At 38.7% G+C, this 16,518-nt stretch overlaps 1 protein-coding gene across 4 annotated transcripts in view; it reads left to right on the top strand.

Annotated features, from left to right (window-relative positions):
* NRG3 (neuregulin 3) overlaps nucleotides 1–16,518 on the top strand; it is a 1,273,738-nt gene that overhangs the window by 1,059,039 nt on the left and 198,181 nt on the right. The window lies entirely within an intron of this gene.

Consider the following 16,518-nt stretch of genomic DNA (forward strand, 5'->3'; position numbering starts at 1 on the left):
CACAAGTCCACCAGCAGTGGATGAGAGTTCCTGTCTCCCCACAGCCCCTCCAACACTTGTTGCTTTCTGATTTTAGAACTGGCCTGCCTTTGAGGCTGTTAGTGGTACCTGATTGTTGCTTTAAATTGCATTTCTTTTCTGGCTAAAGATTGGGAACATTTTCTCATATGTTCATTGGCCATTCGGATTTCTGCCCCTGTGAACTTCTGTTCAGGTCCTTTGCCCACCTCCTCAGTGGGCAATTAGTTTTTCTTTTTTTCTTTTTGGAAGCTAACAGGGTATTTTAGATTTTGGTAACAAGGCCTTTGTCTGATGTGTCATTGCTAAAGATGCTTTCCCAGTCTGTGGGATCTCTTATTACTCTCTTGGTGAATTCTTTTGATGTACACAGGTGTTTTATCTTCAGTATATTCCACTTGTCAATTTTTGCGTCCCCTGTGTTTCTGTCCTTCCGTATTTCCGATAGCCTATGTATTCCCTGCATTTCTTTTTTATGCAACCCAAATCTTTTTTTTTTCTTTGGAATGTCAATAATTTTTACTTTTCACATTATCAGGCAATTTTAAAAACAAAGCATTGCATTTAAGTTTGAAACTTAGAAGAAATGATAGAAACCAAAGATTAAGTCAGGCGAAAATAACAGCATGACATGGAATTCATAAAAATAACTTTCTAGAATATAATTTTTAAAATAGAAAATTCTAGATGGTGTATCAATGAAAATCACTAATATACTTCTTAATATACTTAATTAAATCTACTTAATATATTTAATGTTCTTACTATACGTGATACCATTTTTATCAAGATTTTATTTTTAATATTTTGTTAATTAATCTAATGAGGATTAGGTACAACAGAGCACCTATTTAATCCAATACCACAAAATGCATTCATCATTTTACAGTTGGAGTCAGTCACATGCTGCTTAATTTGAACTTTTTTCCTTTAGCAAAGGCACCATAAACTCATTGGACAGATTAAAGGGAAAAAAGTACTGCTTTAATTGGGGAGAACTTTAAAAACATTATCTAGCACTGGAAATTCTTGGTGGGTAATAAGTTCAGTGGAATTTTAAAACTTCTATAAAAATTCTTCATTTTAATGTTTGAAATTAATGGGTACAAATCATTATACTAGTTCTGTTAGCACTCACATTATTAATAGCAATGTGAATTGAACAGAATCTGTTCCAAATTCATCCTCCTTTCCTTGCTACAGTACAAAAAAAAAACTGTGCTAGCGTAGAAAGTAACACTAGTTAGAATCCAAAATTGTCATCTCCGAACACTAATGATATTATCCACAGTCAGCAGTCAAGTTTTGCTGGTCTTCAGCCTCTCATTGGTATGGGCCCTTGGCCTCTGCCTGCCTGGACCACAAGCCCCACCTCTGCCTGTAAGGTGAAAATCCTCTACACAATTCCTCATACTTGTCCTACCTTCCATGACATGGTCTGTGGTACCTCTGCACTCAGCCTCCATCACTTCAGAGAGAGAGATGGAGTGCGTTTTTCATTTTTTTAAAATAATTTTATTGGGGGCTTGTACAATTCTTATCACAATCTATACATCCATCCATTGTGTCAACAACATGGGCCCAGGTTTTCTCTACATCTGTTTTAAAAATGGCTCAATTGTACCACCGGGTCCCGGGAGGCAGTATCAAAAACTGACCAGTTTCCTCTACCAATGATACATCTTCCCTATTGGCTAGTCGTACCCTATCATTGAGTGGAGGTTACAGAGCTATGGGTAAACTGCCATTAAGTCTATGCACACCTATAGCTGCCCTGGGAGGTCAGGTAGAATTGCGCTTGTATTATCCAAGACTGTAGCTCTTCACCCACAGAGAGGCGAGTGGTTTCCAGCTGCTAACTTTACAGTCAACAGAGCCAAGACACCTCCGGGTTCCTAGAGACATGCCTGTCATTGTTGCTGTTATTGTTGTTAGGTGCCATCGAGTCAACTCTGATCCATAGTGTCCTCATTTGCAACAGAACGAAACACTGCCTGGTCCTGCACCATCCTCACCCTGGTGCTTATGCCTGAGTTCATTGTTATAGTTACTGTGTCAGTCCATCTACTTAAGGGCCCTCGTTGCCCTTCTGCTTTACCAAGCATGGACTGTTCTCTCCTGACAGTAAGTCTAACGCATGTAAGATGAAGTCTTGCTAGTCTTGTCTCTAAGGCGCACTATGACCATGCTTCTTCCAAGACAAAATTGTTTGTCCTGTTAGCAGTCCATGGTACTTTCAATATTCTTATCCAGCATCACACTTCTATTCTTCTTCAGTCTTCCTTAGTGAATGTCTAACTTTTCCATGCATATGGAGAAATGAAAAGTATCACGGTGAGTGAGTCAGGGTAGACAAGAGAAACAAAATTCATATTTTATAAGAGAGTGCTTTATATAAAGGGTAAGTGTACCTTAGGAAAGCATCCTAACCCAGTCCAGTCCAAGCCCATAAGTCTGACATTAACCCATATGTCTGACACCAATCCACAAAGTCCTCCTCCATCTCACAAAACACATGCAATGACTTCGAAAGCAAGAAGAAAGCTGAATCAGTGGACATGTAAGCATCTCAGCGCTGGCAGGGGTCTCCACACGGCTGCTCCAGCACCCAGGGCTGCATCGGGGTAGGTGCATGTGGCGTCTCTTCAGGGATGTCTTGCAGGAAGTGAGCCTTGCCAGCTGAGGTAGAGAACTAGCTAAGGCAGCTGCACCCTGGTCTGACAATCAGAGAACAAGAGACAAGAAAGGTGAGGCTTTCCAAACTATCTCTTTGCCATTCAATTAAACTGCCTTCAATTCACCCCACATGCGTTCCTCAGCCAGGTTGGCACAATAAACCTTAACTATCACACATGGCTTGGGTCAGGGGCACCTTTGTCCTCAAAATAACATCTTCGCTTTTCAGCACTCTAAAGAAGTTGGGTGCAGCAGATGTATCCAGTGAAATGAGTCTTTTGAGTCTCCTGGCTGCTGCTTCCATAAGCATTGATTGTGGATCCAAGCAAGGCAGAAGTCTTTGACAATTTCAACATTCTCTCCATGATGTCACCTACTGGTCCAATTGTGAGGATGTGGCTCTTCTGTACATTGTATTGTAATGTAATTCATACGGAAGACTACTGACCAACAGACAAGAGATATGAACGGATATGAGTGAAGACTCATGTTAAGAGAATTCACTCTAACACAATAAAGAAGAGATAACGGGATGGCTGGGTAATTTAAATGCATCATATACTTAGGAATAGTGTCCTGAATATTAGCCCCTATTCTAGTTTTCCTCATCCAAGCCTCTGGGCTTATGCTTACTCCTCACTCCCTGGGATGTGTGACACGGCTAGTCAAATGGTTGGCACTCCAGGTTTGCCCAGAAGCACCACAGCAGAAAAATTCCGTGATCTGTTTCTGACACAATAGCCATTAAAAAACCCTATGAAGCACAGTTCTACCCTGAAACGCATTGGTTCTCTATAAGTTGAATTTTAGCTCAACATCAACTGTCTGGTTCTTCTATTTATATATAGTTCTATTTACATAATACATTTTCATTTTAGCTTACTTTGGTCCTCTGAGAACCACAAATAGCAAATGTATTCTTCTGGGAAGCCTCCATGTGAGGAGAAGGATAAGAGCAAAAGGTATGTTTTCCAAGTTCCTGGAGTTTCAGGCTTATGAACATACAAGACACCTTGGCACTTACTTGCTTTAACAATAAGGCTTCTGTCTGAACCAGATACTCAGCCCAAAATAGAGGTAGGAATTTGTAATCAGGCTGTGGAATTCTGGTGACAGCAAAGCAAGGAGGCTTACTTAATTCATTGCACATGTTGACAAAGCACTAACTTGATGCGTAGTCTTGAAGGGAGGAGTATATCAGACTTGACACTTGTGCTTTCAGAGCTGGGAGACCAGCAGGGGAGTAGTGTTGTGCATCTTCATCTCTCTCTTAGAATGAATGCTCCCATTCCCCCTACAGCTAGGGTGTGACCCTGTTTCCCCAGCAGTAAGACATCCCCCAAAATAACTCCTACTTACAGTTTTGCCTCTCACTGAAATATAAGGCATCCCCCAAAATAAGACCTCCCTGAAAATAAGCCCCCCAAGCTACCATAACTCTGGACCATACCAGCGGGCACCACTGCACAGCTCACTATTGGCCACAACGTGCAGCCAGAGCAGACAGGAAGTACAAGGTCTCTTTTAATAAAACAATAAACAAATATGTACTGTATTCTTCTTCATGGAAAAATAAGACATCCCCTGAAAATAAGACCTAGTGCATCTATGGGAGCAAAAATTAATATATGACACTGTCTTGTTTTCGGGAATGAGGGTAGCTATTGACAGCGAGTCCTGATCTGAGAATTCGTTCATTGGGGAGGACTACCCAAGAGGTCAGCATGCACCCTGTGGGTGAGAATTTGTAATAAAGATGGGAAGAAGGCTTATTAACAACCTGTGATATGCAGATAGAACAATCTTGCTTGCTGAAAATGACTGAAGATTTGAAATGCTTGCTGATTAAGATCAAGCATTGCTGCTTTCAGTATGGTTTAGAACTCAATGAAGAGAAGGCCAAAACCTTCACAATTGGACCAATAGATAACATGATGAAAAATGGGGGGAAAAGTTGAAGTTGTCGATGATTTTGGATCCAAAATCAGCTTTCATGGAAGGAGGAGTCAAGAGATCAAAGGAAGAGCTGTGTTAGATAAATCTGCTGTGCAAATCTCTTTAGAGTATTGAAGGCTCAGGATGTTACTTCGAGAACTAAGGTGTCCCTGACCAAAGCGATGGTATTTTCAATTGGGCCACATGCATGTGAAAGTTGGACATTGACTAGGAAGACTGAAAAAGAATCAATGCATTGGAATAGTGGTGCTGGAGAAGGATACTAAAAGTACCACAGCCTGCTAAAAGGATAAATCACTCTTAGAAGAAGGACAGTTCTCCTTAGAGGTAAGGATGGTGGAATTCCTCTTACATATTTGGGCATGTTGTCAGGAGAGACTGGTTCCTTGGGAAGGATGTCCTATGCAGTAAAGTAGAGGGGCAGTGAGAATGAGGAAGGGCCTCAGGAGGGGAAGTGACACCATGGCTTCAACAGTGAACTCAAACCGAGCGACAATTGTGAGGATGGTGCAGAACGGGTCGTGTTTCAGTCTGTTGTTTATAAGGTCGCTGTGGCCTTGATGACACTCAACAACATCAACAACAACATCAGGGTATGACGGGGGGATTGGAGCCATGGGGGGATAACAATAATGAGCATGAGAAGAAAATGTTCTGAAGTTGATTGTGGTGGTGATTTCACAATTCTTGTTATGATTGAGGGGTGAATATGCATGACATTTGAAATACATGCCAATAAATCTATTTTAAAGAAAAAAATGTCTTTGAACTTCCCTTGTCGAGTTAGGCCTACAGGAGTAGACTCTTCTGTTGCACATTTTCCTACAAAGACAGTGAGACTTTTTAGAAGACATTGTAGTCTCGTGGTCTCATTGATAAAGGAAAAGAAAACTAATATTCAAAAAGTCATCAGGTCAAATTACATAAATGCTTATATATTTATTTCAGCAAGAGCAAAACTATATATATATACTGTACCAGCTACATCTATACTACATACTATATGGAAACTGTGCCAAGACTATATATATGCTGTACCAGCTGTTATAGCTTAACATACAATTAATTGTTAAAGAGAGAGCCTATTCTATGAAAAATAAATAAAATTATTATGAGTACAGGCCCTAAAAATGTTTATTTCTTATATAATCAAGGCTCATATGCGTGATGGAGTAGATTTCTGCTGAGTTCTTTGCAAAGAAAGTCCATTTATAATATTTAGGAATAATTATGTAGTCTAGATGCTTTCAGCCTGATCGTCATTTTGCAGATGTTTTAGCTTGTATTGTATTGGATCACAGAATAAGCTTTATGTTCAAGAGGCCTAAGAGAAAAAATAGAGAGCAGACATTATTATTTTTATAATTTATTAGAATTGAATAGCTTTGTAGTATATATTTAAATTATTTTTGACTAGTCTAAGCTTTTTCAAGCATTGAAAACTTATAATCATGGACTTCTTGATATGGAAGACTCTGGTCAGCTAAGCTATTTTCACCTTTAACCAAAAAGGAATGTAAATTCCAAGAAGAAGCAGTGATTGACCTTGTGTTGTAGGCGAATGAATAACACGGCCTCAACTGTAACCCTTGATTGACAGGTCCCAGTCCCAGAACTCATTTTCTTCATCATTAACTTTTTTTTATCCCCCTCAGTGTAGCTGAAGATGTGAAATGATGGTGAGTTTCTAGTAAGGGATCTGTGAGCAGAAAGGACAAAGCATGCAGTTGTTTCCATCAATTTGCTTTAGCACTGCTTCCCAGATGGTTTTCATCGCCTGATATATTAAGAAGTAGATCACCAGGACTTTCTTCCTAGTTTACCTTAATCTCGAACCTCTATGAAAACCTGTCCATGTTAGCTGACCTGTTGGCAAGAAGTGGAACTGACTCAACTGTACATGACAACACCAACATGGTAGCACTTACATACTACAAAAGGGAAAGTGGTACTTTAGTGGGAGAACTCTTGCCTTCCATGAAGAAGATCCAGGATTGACTCCTGACCAATGCACTTAATGTTTACCCATCACCTGTCTACCAGTGGATGCCAATGTATTTCTATGACACTAAAAAGCGCTAGCAAAATGTCTAAGTCCATGAAAACCCTAGAGAACACATGGACCTATCCCAGTTTACATTTTACAGTAATCAGATGTCCACTGGAAAGCTGATAAACTGAACAATAGGTGTTGCAAAGTAGCCCCATGGTGAAAGCTCTTTACTTTTGACTCATTTCTATTCATTAAAGGGATGAAAATTAGAAATAACTGTTTCAAGTTAATAGAGGACCTAGAGGGCCAGAGCTGCCCGAGCAATGTGGCCCATCCCAGACTTGGATGTATTTGGTGAAACAATTTTAGGAAGCAAGTTTTTAGAATAATGCTGGTTTTGATCATTGGAAAAAATTTATCATTAAAATATCAAAATAAATTTTATAAATTAATTGACCTTGTCTTGAAATTAAAACAGTAGCTAGATCACTTGAAGTGCATATTGCTTAAATATCTCTCAGCATCCAACAAAAATAACATGTTCATACTTTTATATTAGAAATAATTTATGGCTGTCCATTTGTGGCCATAGATTTAAATAAAAATTGTAAACTTAATATATGCTCAATATTGTCATCAGACTATAACAACAACTATTACTTTTTTCAGGCATTTTCTTTAGGCATTAATCTACTCTTTGTTTGGGTGTTTAACCATTCCCACAATTGCACACCAGTTTTCTGCACCCGGTAAATGAATGATTGCAATGGGAATTCCCTGGGGATATGAATCCTTTGATTGCCAGAAGATTGGTCATCTTCTGCATGAACATCCCTAGTTGGTCAAGGTTATATGAGGGTCTACCCAAGCCACAGCTTGCGTCATAGACTTGATCAGAGTGTGTGACATTAAATATGGAAGCACTAATGAAATGTATTTGACTATTTTTTTAAATCTTGGCTGAGAAAATGCATATTTGATTGTCCATCCATAAATCTAGGAACACGGGAGGAATATATTGTCTTTAATTTCCATCACTAGGCTCTGACTCATGACAACTTTAGTATAACAAAACAAAACAAAACATCACCTACCCTGTGTCATCTTCGTGATAGTTACTGTGTTTGAGTTTTCTATGCTTGTTATTATGTCAGCCCGCCTTACTGAGTATTTCCTTTGCTTTTGCTAGCTAGCCCTGTACGTTACCTTCTCCAGCAGTCAGTGCCTTTAAATGATGTTTCCAGAGTAATAGATAACGTATAATATTCTGTTGTGAACCATAGGGGTTTTATAATGTTATTCTCATAAATATTAAAAATATCAAAAATCACCAAGTTTTTCACCTACTCTGCTTCATCTGGAAGCTCTGCTGAAACCCTTTCACTATGTGTGACCCTTCAGGTGTTTGAAATACAAGTAGCATAACTGCCAACTTCACAACAACACACAAGCCACCACAGCATGAGACATGGACTGACATACATGAAGTAAGAGATATATGAACTAACTGGCATTTTCTGATATTGCTTACTACTACCCCTACCTAATCAAAGGACAAGAGAGGGAAAAGATAGCTAGATCTATGTTAAGTCCATGTAAAGGATATAGGAAAAAAAAAAAACAAAGAAGTCAAGCTACATGATATCATGGCCACCATTCACATGTCTTCCTAGTATCTTTTCTTTTCCTCGGACTTTAGCATGAGTGTATCTATATTCTCACAAACCAGAACCTAGATTAAGTCTGATGTTGTCATAACTGCTACAATGGAAATAATGTGACTGTTCTAATGAGTGATAGACATTTGTTTTAATATTGAAATATCCCTGCTACTTTTCAAATCACAGAGAAAATTTTCACTTGACTTAAATGTGAATTTTACAAATAATGAAAGCTTGTGTGGGGCAGCAACATAAAATTGTGAGCTGTTCTATAAGGGAAAATAAGAGACAAAATTTAACTGGCTGCATTAGGCAGGGTTCTCTAGAGAAATGAAACCAGGACATTTATGAATATATATACATATCTATATCTATATTTACACAGCAAGAAGGAATATAAGTGCTAATTAGTCCACACAGCAGTACAGAGGATTCAGTTCAGCTCACTTCTGTGGAAAATTGATATATTAGAAGTCCTTTAACTCACATGGGCTGGCAGAGTCTTCCTTGGGGCAAGGCAAGCAGAATCTGCCCACAGGCAGCAAACAGCAGGGTGGTTCACCAACAGTGAGGAGCTAGGGAGCTTTGTGAAGCAGACCTGAATGGGATATTGAACATAAGCAATGTAAAGTGACAGGATTCACCAGCCTTAAGCTCAAGATCCATTCACCAGCAGCATGGAGAAGTAGATCTCCAAGGAGCCTCAAGTTCTAGTTACATGATCCATGGGTTGGCCTGGCCCACAGGTAGTGTAGCTCACAGGTTGAGATAGAGAACTAGCACAAGCAGCAGCATGCACACTCCAGCATGCTCCTATCACCAGAGAGTAGAGAGAGTTGGGAGGGTCTTGCAGAGCCATTTATCTCTTTGCCCTCCAATCAAAATGCAACCTGATTGATCCCACGTGTTCATATTGCCAGGTTGACACAATAACTCTAACTCTCACTCTGGCCAAGGAACAGAACTAAATCAGAAAAACTAGAGAGCCCTGGTAAATCAGACACTAACATAACTCAAACTCTTCCCTGTCTCTTCAGATAACTTCCCTAGGGCTGCTGGATTTAGCATGGGATGAGATAGGCATTTACCCTCTGAAAAGCATGGCGAGGAATACATCATATAAATAGATCTCTGTGTGTATGATAATGTTCCAGGGGTTATAGTTGTCTCCGAGAAAATTAGAATTTTGTTTTAGTAAATGTTATAAGGTGCTTACTTTTATTTATTTCGCTTAAGCGTCTGTGCTGTACTGATTTCAGATTTGAGATTGGAGCCCATGTTCAGGATTCCCCTTTTAATGGGATTTCAGATTCAATCCTTATCTTGCATGTTATGCACATTTCCTGGATGACCTTTATTACATATAAAGCCTAAGAATATTCGTACAGATCACAGCTCTCCACAGTGGACAATGTGGCTGTATTTTTTCAAGAAGTACTTGCAGGAAGCACAATGCAGGCAGGGTTTTGAGCTCTGCCCTCCTCCCTGGCTTTCGTCACATCTCTGAACTTCAAGTCATTGTGCTTTATTAATGGACTATTTTGACATTTGCAAAATTGATCTGGGATATTTAGAGAGGGTTTTTTGGTTGGTGTTTTGTTTTTAAAGTTTAACTAAACTTGGATTTTTATAATCAAATCAGAAGAGAAAAATACAACAAAATGGGAACTGGATTCAGGGAAATAACTGAAGTTCTACAAGTATTTGGAAAAGACACCAGACTGACTAGACTAGAAGGCATTTTAAATCAAGTCATATACGCCAGGTAGAAACACGGGATTGGTGCTGGTAAGGGGTCACTGAAAACTTTGTGTGCAAAGATGAGAAAAGACTACTGGTAGATGAGTGGAGCAGATTGGAGGAGAGGAATTTATTTTTATTGCATTTTGGAGATGTTAGGTTTTTGTGTGTCTGAATAGTAATGTTACTGCCAAGTATCATTAATAATTTTGCCAGAAGATACAATTTGCCAAGTTAATGAGTTTATCTCAATTCTGAAACTATTCAAAAGCTCCATTTCATTGGTTAGTTTTTATTCAAGGTTGTACCATACTTATAGATTATAGAAGACCGTTGCGTCCCATTCACTGGGCAAATGAAGGCAAGGTGCTATAGCACAATCATGCCCTTTTCCACAAATGTGTTTTGTATTTCACTGCAGAACCAGAGTCCCATATAAACTCAAGGGGATCTTCAATTGAAAGTAAACTAGGCATGAACAGCAATGATACATTTTCTACTATATCCCATGACTCCCTCTTTAGTTATAGATGTAGTGGAAACTATAACCTCTCTCCTTTGAAGTGATTTAAATCATGTTATAATACAGTACAACCTGTAAGAGTCAGAATTTACCAGGGCTCTCTAGTTTTTCTGAGTCTAACACATTTTCCCCTTTTTCTTGTTATATATTTGTGGAGAATATGTGAGCTTTTCCTCTCTGAAATGCTTATTTTCTACACAAGTTCTGCATTTTGTAGGTTTTACTGTATACTCACATCACACGTATTGACATAGATTCCAAAGACTAGGTATGTGAAAATGAAAAATGACCACATGAAATCACAAAATATCAGATCACTTTTTTATTGAAAAATGTCCAAATGATATCATTACTTAATTTTTAAAACAGTGAGAATTATACCCAGCTAAATTGGCACATCATCTTAACTGTGAGCGTCAGCATTACACTCTGAATCTTGATACGTTGCTGGTGTGGAATATAGTCAGATTGTAGATGTTTTACTCTTGTCCCAAATGCATGACGTCAGACAATGAGAAAAGTGTCAGGCAAAGAGGAACTGTATTATACGTTAAGAATAGTGCTCCAATTAAAAACAAACACACACTGTGTTTTACCATACAACTTTCCCAAACTTCTTTGTCTAAAGATTCAGCTTTCATGCAGATATTCTCTGAAACATGCAAAAAACTGCTAGGTAAACTATATTTTAACAAAATTTCCCCCTCTTTTTTCCCACAGGACAGTGACTCAATATTCCATTTCACTTAAAACCATAAACTAAATCTAACAGTATTTTTAATGTTTAAACAATTTATAGCATGGTATTTTAGAAGTACAATATTTGGAGGTAGAGGTCTTGAGTTAAAATGTTAGGTTGATCACATGTTAGAGAGGCTGTTTATAATTTTTTTCTTCATTTATAAATAAAATTTCTCTCCGTAGGTGGTTTTGACCATTTATAAAGACTAACATCATGAGGATCTTTTGTAACTGAGAAGCATCATTAGAAGCATCAAATTCTGCTTAGAAATGTTCTTGCTCATATGAGTTCATGTTAGTGCAACATTAAAGCAGTGCTTATAATGCTTCACAGAAGAAGCAAAGCAGGCATCTTGCATTAGTCCCTGAATCTACATCGTGGCTTGAGTTAAGGGAGAAGTAAAGCTAGAGTAAGCTTATCAGCAATAAGTTCATAGTAATATTCAGCTCTCTAGGAAGAGGTTATAAATTGGCACGTCATTGGGCTGACTCTGCTTGCTGTTAGATTTTGCTTGACTGGAAATGTTTTATAAATTAAATGAAATTTGTATGCCTGTATGTTATTTATAGAACCAATCGTTCATTGTGTTTGTGCCTCATGTATACCTTCTGTGTCTTATCTTTGTGAGCATTGGAGGACACTGTCGTTGCTCTAAATAGTGAACTTCATTAACTTAACCATTGAGATGAGTTGGTCTCATCAAGACCAATAGGAGTGTAAGGCCTTGAAGAGAATGGCTTGAATAGTTCTTCCCATGGTGCCCTAAGCTTGAAATTTAACTCCACCTTAGGTAAGGAAGAGGCTACTCAACTGACAGAAGGGGAACCTGTGTATCAGGCTGCTGATCCTGTGCCCATAAGAAAAATAAAAAAACAAAACAAAAAGGCTTGAAGTGAGCATTATAACAATGAATAGATGATTAATTGGAATCACTAATAAGAGAAACTTTAATGTACATAGAACTGCATATAATACAAAGCCTTATTAACACACTTTTTATGGTAAACCTATTAAAGAATTATTAATATGTGAACTTTGAAATTTGAGAAGCTATTTTTCCAAGACTATACAAATGGAACTGAGCATTGTTAAAATTGACAAAGAAAGAGTAGGTGTAATCTTAGGGACTCTAGTACATGGTGCAAAAGGAAAAAATTGGCAACAGCATATCAGACACTTGAATAATCTCTGAATTTTATAGAAAACGTTAAAACCTCAACAATAAAGATGCAAATAATCAAATGAAATAAATAGGCAGTCAGCATGAGCAAATATGTCACCAAACAAGACATTGAAGAGGGCAACAAACACATGGAGAAACACTCTCAATCATTAATGACAGAGATGCAAAGCAATAATGATATGTCAAATCACCCCAGCACTAATAATAATAGCATCGTTCAGCAAAACAGAGAACAACAAATGGGGAATTATGTCACTCACATTGCCTAGATGCTTCTATCTGTAAGTATTGCTGCCTGTAACCTTATACCATCTACCCTCTTGTTTGGACTTCCTCTGAGACCAACTGCTTGCCTGGCCTACTACCTACTTAAAATCTACTTAAATCCCATGTCCCCCCAGCCTTTCTGCATATCCTCTTGTCAACAGCTGCTGGAATAAACCCTCCAAACCAACTCCAACACAGCAGTTCAAACTAGTCCCAAGTCTGAAAACACCCTAATACACTCACGCCCAGGTATTACACATCGAGATCATGTTAAGGCATTTCACCATGGCGAACAGCCCTCATTTATTGGGCAGTGCTTGGTTTTATGAAAAAATAAAACTCAAGTCAAAGGGCTGTTTCAAAGGCTTATGTCCATAGCATGCCTTACCTCTCCAAAATGGAATTATCAATGTTCTGATTTTCAAAGAGCACTATTTGCATGTGTGGAAACCCAGATTGGTTTGGTTTCCCCCGATACCATAGAACTCAGCCTTCCTGATGTTTCCTGCAAAGCCAGGTGTTCTCTGTAATGCTTTCGGAGGATTAGGTGAATTTCATAAGGAGCTTTCTCTTAGAAAAAGGTGTACTTTTATTACATTAGTATGGGGAATACGAAAAGTAAATTAAAAGTTCTTCTCAGCTAAGGCTCTTAACTGGATGCAGATGCTCTGATTTAACTCGGTTTATGTCAAAAGTCTGTGGTGATGGACATTTTCTTGGCAATGCCTCAAACAATTTGGGGCCAAGTTCATAACTAAAAAAATTCCAGCCTGATTTATTCTGCTTTCTAGCTGATGAATAACAAAAGTCCAGATTCTATGAAATCCTGTAGAACATTCTCTGTCAAAGGATGTTGTCATTTTAGGGGGTAGAAGTGTCAGTTGATATAACCATTTTGTAAAATGCATGGCAGTATGTAACAATATTGATAAATGGATATTTTAAAGGAGTTTGTATCATGCTTCAAAGACTCCTTTTTTTTTTTGCGAAGACTGAAAATGTGGGCAAAGATTTCCATATAAAAATGCAGTGAAATTGGGTAATAACTTATTAGAGCAATACCTTCAAGAAAGTATAATGAGAGAGAATTCTATATAAACAATAGGGCAGCTGCATTATAGACTAGAATTCTGCTATAAAAATCATGCCTTTGAAAAATATATTTTATGATGTGAAAAAGTACTGAATACAGGGCATTAAGACAAGACAGACAAAAACATGCATGGCCTGTGTATGTGCATGCGTGCGGGAGTGCCTGGGTGAATGTTTGTGTTCTGAATCTCATTGGTCTCCTCGCTCTGTTACAACAAAGTCCAAATGATCATGGCTCAAACTCAACTGTCTCAGAAACCTTTGCTCAGAACCAAATTGAAGTAGATCATTTCGCTCCTCCCCTGGCCTCCTTGTTAAAATTCATTCCACTGACCCTGCTGTGAGGCTCCTTTTTTAAGAACTCTCTGGTAACTTGTACCCTAGGACATTATGTGTGAATGTGTGTGTTCTAAACTTCAAAAGTATCATTACCGTGTCATATCCAAACACAAATTACAATGGTCTTAAAGGCAGCTGTCTCACAAGCCTGTGTTCAAATGTGACTTGGCTTTTAATCTTATATTGCAATATTGAGGTAAGGAAGCCAGGAATAAAGCAAAACTTTCCTTAATGCCTGATCGTTGAAGGACACCTGCTGGGGACTCTAGTCAAGGTTGCTCTACGCGGCCTCTGAGATGCTCAACTGCATGCCCAATGTTTCAGAATTATTCTGAGCTCAATCTGCACCGTCTGAAGTTTTATAAGCAACTGCCATTGACTCCTTTAGGACTCATAGTGGTTCGATAGGACAGAATAGATTTGCCCCATCCTGTTTCCAAAGCTATAAATCTTTTCAAAAGTGGAGTGCTGAGTCTTTCTCCTATTGATGTGCACTGTTGTCCTTTCAGTTAATAGCCACGCACTTAAATGCTGTACCATCAGGGATCCGAGTATAATGGCTTCTACAAGACTGCTCCTTCTTCCGACCTCCACAAATTAATGGGAGGCTACCGGGTCCACTCTTATTGTGCTGACCCTAAATATCCCCCAAGTTTCTCTTTCCCTCTCCCTCTCCTTTTTCCTCCTCTTCTTCTTTTTTTTCTCATACAAGGCACACCGTGTTCTAGTTAGCATTGATCTCACTCACTTTGGGTCTGAGTTGTGAGGTTGCTCCCAGAGACCCCAGAAAGAGGTACAGTCATAATCCTGACCCCATGCAGTATCTGGGGCACTGCTGTCCCCTGACAGATGCCAGTCATGTTGCCTGAATGTTTCAACTTATAAATATTGCTGCTTCTAGCTGTATTTCATCTACCCTCCCGCTCGGACTTTGCTGAGGCCAAATGCTTGTCTGGCCTTCCACCAATTGCCTAATTACCATCAACTAGCCTGAATCCATGTCCCACCTGCCCTTACTGAATACCCACTCCCCTTTCAGCAGTAGCAGTCAACTCTCCAAAGCAGCTCTTCCTTCTCGTTCCAAGTCCAGTGTCTTCCGAGTTTACAGATGTACCTGCCATGTCCAGGTATAGTACCAGGATCATCTCTAATGCATGGTGTTTCTTGAGAAGAAATAATTGCGCTTCTGTTTAGAAGATCTGCCACTTGTATCTTTTAGCTTTTCCAGTTATACCTCATTGAATTAGTGGGAAGAAGGGAGCCATGAGTGGGAGGTCATGAAATTGTAGTTTTTAAGATTGAGAATTGTTGAGGAAAAAATGTGGATGATTTAATGTTTCCCTTTCAATCCACTACTCACTGGGGAGTGGAGGTGAAGTCAGATTAGGAGTGATAATAAAACCATTTACTTTGTTGCCTTGTGTAATAATGTACTGCACTTTTTAAAAACAACAACACAAGCATATATAAGTGAATACAATTAGTAGCTCCTTTATGCTGGGTATTCCATCACCAGCTCACTAATTATTATTAATAAAACATTATTATACATTTTCTCTAACAGAGGACAGAATTATATTTAACTAAGGGAAGTCTTTATTTGTTAAGTTGAGCCTCTTTTCCTGGTTTAGCTATTGCCTCTTCCACAAAACTGAACTTGCTGATTTGTTTCTAACATATCTTTATCCATGATTTTTTTTTTAGGAGAAATAATCAAATCACTAAGCTGTTCACTGGATTCCTCTCTATTCATTATTGTCCTTGTTATTTCTCTGGCTATGACCCCAAGGAAAATTCTCATGGAAACAACTATTACCCACCCCTAGGCCTCCCCTCTTTGTGCTAGGGTAACAGTGAATGACAGATAGGTATATTAATCATTTGGAAAAAATTAAAATCATAAAATAGTGTTGCTTAAATAATATACTTTTCCAGTTGTGAGAACACATTGCAAACATAATCTTCTTGAAGTGGATGGTCATTTTTGCTAAGTATCATCCCCCTACTCCGATGCTGAAAAGAAGTATGCCATCTGTGTAACATGGATCTAATGGGGCTTGGCAGGATGATCAGTGGATGCTGAGTGCTCCGGCCCTCAGGTGCCCCTGCTGGATGACCTCAGTCACTATTGACTTAGTCAGCTTTCCTCCTTCCTTAGGCCTGTTACCACCTCGGCATGATTCAAGTTGAAAACACACCCAATGTTCTCCTCTGAATGTTTGGAACTATGATTTCTATCCCCCATTGATCCCCTATTATTTCCCAAGGTGTTAAAGAATTTAAAGACAAAACCTGGATCAGTTCTATTATTAAGGGGGATTTGCAGCT

Source organism: Tenrec ecaudatus, chromosome 10 (assembly GCF_050624435.1).
Source record: "Tenrec ecaudatus isolate mTenEca1 chromosome 10, mTenEca1.hap1, whole genome shotgun sequence".
NCBI classification, from domain to species: domain Eukaryota; kingdom Metazoa; phylum Chordata; class Mammalia; order Afrosoricida; family Tenrecidae; genus Tenrec; species Tenrec ecaudatus.